The sequence below is a fragment of the Berghia stephanieae genome, chromosome 11 (assembly GCF_034508935.2).
Source record: "Berghia stephanieae isolate SIO BIC M18660-M18661 chromosome 11, UCSD_Bste_1.3, whole genome shotgun sequence".
NCBI lineage: Eukaryota > Metazoa > Mollusca > Gastropoda > Nudibranchia > Aeolidiidae > Berghia > Berghia stephanieae.
In genome coordinates, this window is record NC_088370.1 from 28612077 (window position 1) to 28620880 (window position 8804).

The 8804-nt window shown below is 34.6% G+C and overlaps 1 protein-coding gene across 3 annotated transcripts in view; it reads right to left on the bottom strand.

Moving 5' to 3' along the window:
* LOC144957401 (uncharacterized) overlaps nucleotides 1–5625 on the bottom strand; it is a 57330-nt gene extending 51705 nt beyond the window's left edge. The window contains exon 1 of one of the 3 annotated variants that reach the window (XM_078888683.1): nucleotides 5282–5625. The gene's annotated coding sequence lies outside the window, so the exon portion shown is untranslated. The remainder of the gene's footprint in view (nucleotides 1–5281) is intronic. The other 2 variants (XM_078888678.1, XM_078888685.1) reach the window with 2 other exon arrangements.
* Nucleotides 5626–8804: the final 3179 nt, after the last annotated feature.

Below are 8804 nucleotides of genomic sequence, written 5' to 3' on the forward strand. Positions count from 1 at the left end.
AAATTCTCTTAACCTTCGTTTCGATACAACCAACATTTTTCTTATTCCAATTTCTTTTGTACATCATAAAATTTAAAGAAAATGACCAGTGTGTTGTAGATTATAGAGCATGTTTTGCTAAAGAAATTATGTATGGCAAGAATTTTACTGCGATTATGCCTGAGTGATAAAAATATATTTATGTGTTAGTTGGGTGTGAAGTTTTGGGGAAATTCCAGAAAATAGCTGATAAGGAGAGAGTTAAAACAGCACAATGTATTTTTACTTTTTAAAAACCAATTTCAAACTAAAAACTCTTCCTCCACATATTGATCGATCAAAATTATTCACAACTTGTCAAAAACTCACATATCTGACACATCTTTGAACTTGTCAAAAACTCTCAAATCTGACACATCTTTGAACTTGTCAAAACTCTCAAATCTGACATATCTTTGAAGTCTCAGGTTTGACAATTTTTGACAAATCGGAAATCATTAAAATAAAAACTAGAGTATATGTGGCGCAATATCCACTAAACGTGCTCAAATTTGAGAAATGGGTCCTAAGCCAACAGCTACACTTAACAATTGGGACAAGACTGTTAGGCAATACTGGAAATTTGTTCCGCTGTTATTAGCAAGATACTCATTTTACACCTGAGTACGGTGAGAGAATGGGGGTAAAGAGCATTTTCCAAGGACTCAACTCAGACAAGGGTTGGAACCATGAACCCTCGATCAAGAATATTTGAAGGAAAAGCGCTTTTTTTTATTGATGAATAAACAGCATATATATGTCAACAGTTGAAAACAAGCCTGGTTGCACGATTTTAAAAATTAAATTAAAGAATATATCCTAAAGACGAATGTTTTCCTTTGGATAAGGAAGGACATTTACTTATTTTGTTTTCACATCATTAGCTATAAACAAAAACTATTTTGACTACAGCAGGAAAATGTCAGTTTTGTCAGATTAAAGCTAAAGCCACATTACGCTGCGGAATCAAGATGTTTTCAAAAGATAACTCTCTTACAGCCATTTTCAGGATTTCCAAAACCGCACCAACTAAACAAAATAGATTTTTTATCAGTCAGACACAATAGCAGTAAAATCTAGCGATAAAAATTCTGTAGCAAAACATGCTACAACACAGTTCATTTTCTTAGATTTGATGATGTACAAAAGAAAATGAAAAGAAAATGTTGTATGTATGAACGAATGGACGATTTCCTTAAGATGGAAGGAGAGGGTTAAGAGAATCATTTCCAACTGTGTGACAGATTCGTAACGAGAAAAAGTGAAAATGAAGAAGGAGGTTGTTTAATGTAACTTCTGAAATCATAGAGGGTGTTAATGATGTGAAGAGAGGGATTGAAGAAAAGAAGAAGAGAATAAGGAAGAAGAATGAAGAGAGATGATGAGGAAGAAGAAGAAGAAGAAGAAGAAGAAGAAGAAGAAGAAGAAGAAGAAGAAGAAGAAGAAGAAGAAGAAGAAGAAGAAGAAGAAGAAGAAGAAGAAAGAAGAAGAAGAGAAGAAGAAGAAGAAGAAGAGAAGAAGAAGAAGAAGAAGAAGAAGAAGGAAGAAGAAGAAGAAGAAGAAGAAGAGAAGAAGAAGAAGAAGAAGAGAAGAAGAAGAAGAAGAAGAAGAAGAAGAAGAAGAAGAAGAAGAAGAAAGAAGAAGAAGAAAGAAGAAGAAGAAGAAGAAGAAGAAGAAGAAGAAGAAGAAGAAGAAGAAGAAGAAGAAGAAGAAGAAGAAGAAGAAGAAGAAGAAGAAGAAGAAGAAGAAGAAGAAGAAGAAGAGCTTTGCCTTTTAAGGGGTAACTTTTGCCTCTAGGGTTAACTTTGCCTTTGGGGTTAACTTTGCCTTTAGGGGTAACTTTTCCTTTAGGGGTAACTTTTCCTTTAGGGGTAACTTTGCCTTTAGGGGTAACTTTTCCTTTAGGGGTAACTTTGCTTTTAGGGGTAATTTTGCCTTAAGGGGTAACTTTGCCTTAAGGGGTAAATTTGCCTTTACGGGTAACTTTTCCTTTCGGGGTAACTTTGCCTTTAGAGGAAACTTTGCCTTAGGGAGTAACTTTTCCTTTAGGGGTAACTTTGCTTTTAGGGGTAATTTTGCCTTAAGGGGTAAATTTGCCTCTGTACATTTGAGCATTTTGAGTCATCAATTGTCAACTAAATGTACTCAAATCGGTCCAATATTAAAGAGGCAAAGTTTCCCCTTAAGGCAAAATTACCTCAGTTGACGGTACCAGTTTCGCTTACGGTTACATTAAAATGGGGATGATCGAAATTACAATTCCATGTACTCGAGGTCATTGGTCAAATTGCAAAATGTGCTAAAAGTGACCCACATGGTGAAAAGTATTCACAGCTTTTGAAATATCTAACATTTTGTTCAGCTTGACAGGTGGGTATTTTAACAACTTTCATAAACGAATCGTCAGCGAGTTTACATTTGTTAAGAAATATCCAATCGTTGGACAGCAACAAATCATGTGATGGATGACTCGTTTGGATGAAAACCTGAATATAGATAGATCGCTCTTATTCCTGAGGCCAGACTCGGTGTAGATTTTTAGCAATGGCTAATTTCTTCATTCAATGTCGTCTTCGCGAAGTCCCAGGTTTGAGAGTTTGTTTTATTTATTTTTTTTTTGACAAGAAGAGGGTCACTTAAATCGATCGATATTTGAAGGACGAGTTTTCTGGCCAAATTTTTAAAATATGGATTTTTCCAGAGTACGGCAGTAAAGTCCTACGCCACCATTTGGTCCATGGAGCCAGAGTATTTTCCAAGCTTTTTCTATGGATGCTGTGCGTTTGGTTAAGGGAATTACAACATCGCCATCCAGAAATATAACGGACCAACATTTAAAACTATGTGTAACCTTAAACGTTTATAGTCCGGTTAATGCGGTTTAGTGAGAATTACTCATAGATGGCAAATAAAAAAAAAATTGAAAATTACAACGACCTGAGTGGCGTCATTTTCGTTCTATCTATAGAGGAAAGAAAGTTGACGTCACACAGCTCTTTGTTATTATTTTTAGAGAGTCTGTTAGTGATAAGTTCTCAGTAAATTCTATCAATCGGACTTTAAACTTTAAAGGCTTCACCATGTTTTTTGTTGGTATGTTTAATATGGCTGTGGTTGTTGTAAGTATTTTACCTAAATGCATAGCATCAATAGAGTGAACGATAGAAGACGTGAAACCAACGGCGTTGTGTTGACACAGCTTCACTGGAGTCTTTGAAAGCAAATATTACTTGTTTACTCAGATTAAATAATTAACTGGCATACTCTGGGAAAACAACGTATTAAAAATTTTGGCCAGAAAACTCGTCCTTCAAATATCAATCGATTTATATGACCCCCATCTTGGCAAAACCTTTCAAACCTGGGACTTTTCTAATTCATCCTTAAAGTCCCTTGTTTGAACGTTTTTGCCAAGATGATGGTCATTTAAATCGATCGATATGGAAGGCCGAGTTTTCTGGCCAAATCTATAAATACGGGTTTTTCTAGAAACGGAAGATAACTGGTTTAAAAACTTATGATATGATATTTATGAATTTGTCAAAGCTGATTGATAAAATCTCTTTTATCAGAATGTTATCAAATTCCGATTTGTTAGTTTGTGTAATGTTTACGCGATAGGATAATTGCTCTATGACATCAAAACTTGGTAGCAAATTATCTCGGCTAACAAAATAGTGACTTCTTCTCCTTCTTCTTCTTCTTCTTCTTCTTCTTCTTCTTCTTCTTCTTCTTCTTCTTCTTCTTCTTCTTCTTCTTCTTCTTCTTCTTCTTAAGGCAAAGTTACCCCTTAAGGCAAAGTTACTCCTTAAAAAGGCAAAGTTACCCCTTAAGGCAAAGTTACCCCTTAAAAAGGCAAAGTTACCCCTTAAGGCAAAGTTACTCCTTAAAAAGGCAAAGTTACCCCTTAAGGCAAAGTTACCCGTTAAGCCAAAGTTACCCCTTAAGACAAAGTTACCCCTAAAGCCAAAGTTACCCCTTAAGGCAAAGTTACTCCTTAAAAAGGCAAAGTTACCCCTTAAGGCAAAGTTACCCGTTAAGCCAAAGTTACCCCTTAAGCCAAAGTTACCCCTTAAGGCAAAGTTACTCCTAAAGGCAAAGTTACCCCTTAAGGCAAAGTTACTCATTAAAAAGGCAAAGTTACCCCTGAAGGCAAAGTTACCCCTTAAGGCAAAGTTACTCCTAAAGGCAAAGTTACCCTTAAGGTAAAGTTACTCCTTAAAAAGGCAAAGTTACCCCTTAAGCCAAAGTTACACCTAAAGGCAAAGTTACCCCAGTTAACGGTACCTAATCAGACATGATATTAAACAGTTAATTGCTGTACTCTGAAAAAAAAACCAACAAAACAAAACAAAATCAGATTTATTTTGTCCATCACAAACTTTGGAGAATGATATTTGTTTAATTGAAATACTAAGAACATAAAGTTGTTTTGTAAAGAGCTTGTTTAAACAAACAGGTATTTAAAACTTTGGCCCGAAAACTCGTCCTTTCAGATATCTTGGCAAAAACTCTTAAACCTGGGACCTCATGAGGTGTCTTTCTAGATTAATGCAGTTAACCCTCTCCTTACCACCTGCAGCAAAATCGTCACATTTGTTACGACACAATATACATTTTTCTTATTCAGATTTATTTTGTACATCACAAACTTTGAAGAATGCATAAATGATCTTTGTTTAATTACTAAGAACATACAGTTGTTTTGTAGAGAGCTCGTTTAAATTATAATTGAGCTTTTATATAGCGCAATATCCACGAAACGTGCTCAAAGCACTTTACAAGAGGTCCCTAGTCAACAGCAACATTTAACATCTAGGACGGGACATAACGCCTGTTACGCGAGATTACAATTTTTTGGACAAAGACAACGCTGTTAACGGCCAGGTACTCATTTTACACCTGAGTACGGTGAGAGAATGTGAGTAAAGAGCCTTTTCCAAGGACTCAACTATGCGCCGAGCACGAGGCTCGAACCCAGGACCTTCCGATCCGAAAGCGAGTGTCATCCCACTAGACCACATAGCCGTTTGAGTTTTTAAAATCTATTTTTGTGCCGGTTAAGCCAGCCATTTTTGGGAAAATACTGAAAATGAGCGGTAAGAAAGAGTTAACTGTTGAATCTTTGAAAGTAACACCGAGTCTGGCGTTAGCACTGCTGTATGCGATAATCCGTACATAATCACACATATTATATTATTATCATCATTATCAATTCTACTAAAAATACAATGCCACTAATTAAAACCAAAACAATACATACCACTATACCTGATCATCCTGCACTGCTGTAACCGATTTAGAATAATAATAATTATTTACGAACCTGTATGATAATAATAATAATATTAATAAACAGATATGCCCGAATAACACAATACAATTAAAATAAGGTCTATCTATCTACTCGTCAATTCATAACAAAAACATTTTCAAAACTTCTATCTATCTAGATTAGAACACACATGATTGACAGTCACAATGGTTCTCTAGCATTGTTGAGAGCGAGGGGTTTTTAAATCCGATATCTAACATTAACACAGATCAACTATAGTAGAATGAATGAACGAATGAACGAATGAATAGAACACAACGAGTATGAAGACTGTATTTCGTATTATTACTATGTAGAATAGAGATTAACTACTGTGTCCTTGCATTGATAAAACGCTGTGTCTACATTTTTCTCAAGAAAACGTTTAGATAGTAGATAATTGATAATATCAAAGTGATTCTTATCGGCTACATGATGGGGAGTGTTATATTATAGTAATGATCAAAATATGGAGATAACAGCTTTCAAGAAGAGCAAAATATCAAACACGGAATGTTTCGGACTCAAAACCGTCTTCAGTCAATTGCATAAACAATAAAAATATCAATACACCACTATTCTTCTTCTTCTTCTTCTTCTTCTTCTTCTTCTTCTTCTTCTTCTTCTTCTTCTTCTTCTTCTTCTTCTTCTTCTTCTTCTTCTTACTATTATGATTGCTTTTATTATAATCATTATTATGATGATGATGATGATGATGATTATTATTATTATTATTATTATTATTATTATTATTATTATTATTATTATTATTATTATTATTATTATTATTATTATATATATTATTATTATATTATTATTTTATTGCTTTTTTAAACAGTACAAATGTTAACATATATATATATATATATATATATATATATATATATATTATATATATATATATATATATATATATATATATATATATATTAATATAAATCTATATATTATTGTAAAAACAATCTGTTCAGAGAGATGTTACGACTAATTGGCCAATGGCCTAAAATAAATACTTGACTTGACTATCATGGTTTTGTTGGGGTTTTTTACAAGCCGAAGGAGGGTTTTGAGCTCGAAACATTCCGTAATTGTTTTTTTTTTTTTCGAAGCTGTTATATTCATTATTCTTCATTACATTTTACTCTTTAAACAATGATATTGGCAGCAGAATAAAACCAGCCGCAGCTTGTCAAAAAACTGATGAAACAGGAGAGTTCTAGATAAGTCTCGGGTTTGAGAATATTTGACAAGTAACGGGTTGTTTTAATAAATCGATATATAATCGATGTGAAAAGAAAACGATTTCTGGCTAGATTATAAAACAGGCGATTTGTCAACACTCGACGTTGTGCGGCGTTCCGATGTACACAGAAAAAACCCCCCAAATATTAAAAATTTTGACCAGAAAACTCGTCCTTCAAATATTGGTCGATTAAACTGACCCTCGTCTTGGCAAAACCTCTCAACCCTGGGACTTCCTCGGAAGTCCCAGGTTTGAGAGTTTTTGCAAAGAGGAATGTCAATTTAATCGCCCGATATTTGAAGGACGAGTTTTCTGGCCAAATGTTAAATACGTGTGTTACTTTTTAAATTCTTTATTGGCCAGAGAACGGCCATGTTGTAGTGGTATTTGTTGTGTGGTGTATGACAATGGAAAGACGAAGCCCTTTGAATGTGTGAGAGGGGATTATAGTCAACGGTCCAGGGTAGAAAGATAAACAGATATATAATATAGATCGGTAGATAGACAGAGAGAGATCAATAGGTTTATAGATAGTTAGGTCGATACTATTGTCGCTGGGCTTCATGGGTAAATTGCAAGATGAGTAGATAGATAGATATATAGATAGATCGGTATGTGGATAGATAGATATATAGAAATATAGATAAATAGATAGATTGATATAGATAGAACGAAGATGACGTCACAACTGTCTTTGTTATTGTCTTTTGCCATCCACGTTTATGAGTACTTCTCACTAAACTGTATTAACCAGACTATAAAAGTTCATGGTTACACATAGTTTTGTGTGTTGATCCGTTACACTTCCAATGGCAATGTTGTGAGCTTCTTAGTCAAGCGCATACTAACTATAGATACAATGATTACGATCTCGCTAGCACATTTATTTTATTTTCCTTTGAGTGTCAGTTTTCAGAACCTGGATTTGAACGTTCTCACTGATAAAGTCACTTTGCCTTTATATCTTTGTATCTGTCAAGACAGCCTGTAAGCTCGAAAGGTGATCATGAAGCTCTTCATTTGATAACGATAATAATAAAGCATTTGTAAAAAGCGCGTTTGATTAAATCAAGCTGTACGGCGCGTCTAAAGTCCTTTAAAATGAAATGTGTATTCATAAAAGGAAACATTAAATATAGGGGAAGCCTTCCGAAAGCTCCTCAACTAACTTCGAAAAAAATAAAACCTAGTACCTTTAACTAACCCTGATAGGAAAAACAAACACCCTAGTACCTTTACTAAGACCTTTCACTAACCATAACAGAACAACAACAAAAATAATATCCTCCGGCTTCGAGCTAACCCGAATAGAAAAAACAACAACCTAGGATTGCTTTGCACCTACCTTTCAATAATTAAAAAAACAAAAGGCGGCGGATAACCAAAATGATGGTCATATAATTAGGAAATTTAAAACTTTCACTATTCTATCAAGGTTTGATCTAGAGTTTTAAAAATGCTATTATATATTTACAAATTGAATTAATAAACGCTTGACAAAAGATCCACGGTGAAAATACTAATTGAAAGAGATGCTAGACCCAGCAGCTTTCGGGAGGCCTCCCCAAGGCCTTCTGAAAGCTCCTCGTGCTAAGGGAAACAATCCAAATATTCCCTCAACTACTTAAGAAAAAAAAAGTCTGAAATAGAATGAAGGAGTGAAAAGTCGGAGAATTTCCTGTTGTGAAGACATAATTCCAGATTCCAAATTAAAAGATTTTGCCAATAATAACTAATCACAAATACTTTGACCTCAAACTTTAGAATCGTTAGTTTTTCAATTTCATGTTGCTCTACTTATCACTACATGCACTTTCAGCACTCGCTCTCTCCCTCTCTCTCTCTCTCTCTCTCTCTCTCTCTCTCTCTCTCTGTCTCTCTCCCTCTCTCAAGTTCATCTTAGCTTTTATCTTATTCTTCATTCCTGTTCTTACTCACCATTATTCTATCACTCTATAAATAGTAACGCATAATGATATCAAGTTTATAATGATAATTTGCGGTGCTTCTTTTTTACGAAACCCGCCGAAACTCAGTCCCAGGTTCACTCCCCAATGGTGTACACTTCCCTGAGTTCCAGGTTCATTCTCCACTGCAGCCTACTTTCGACGGGTTTCGACGGGTGTCGGCGGGTTTCGTAAAAAAGAAACACCCTGATAATTTGTGACGTCAGATTATCAAATATTTGTTTTCACTAAAATTAAATTATTAAAAAAAGAATGAAATATC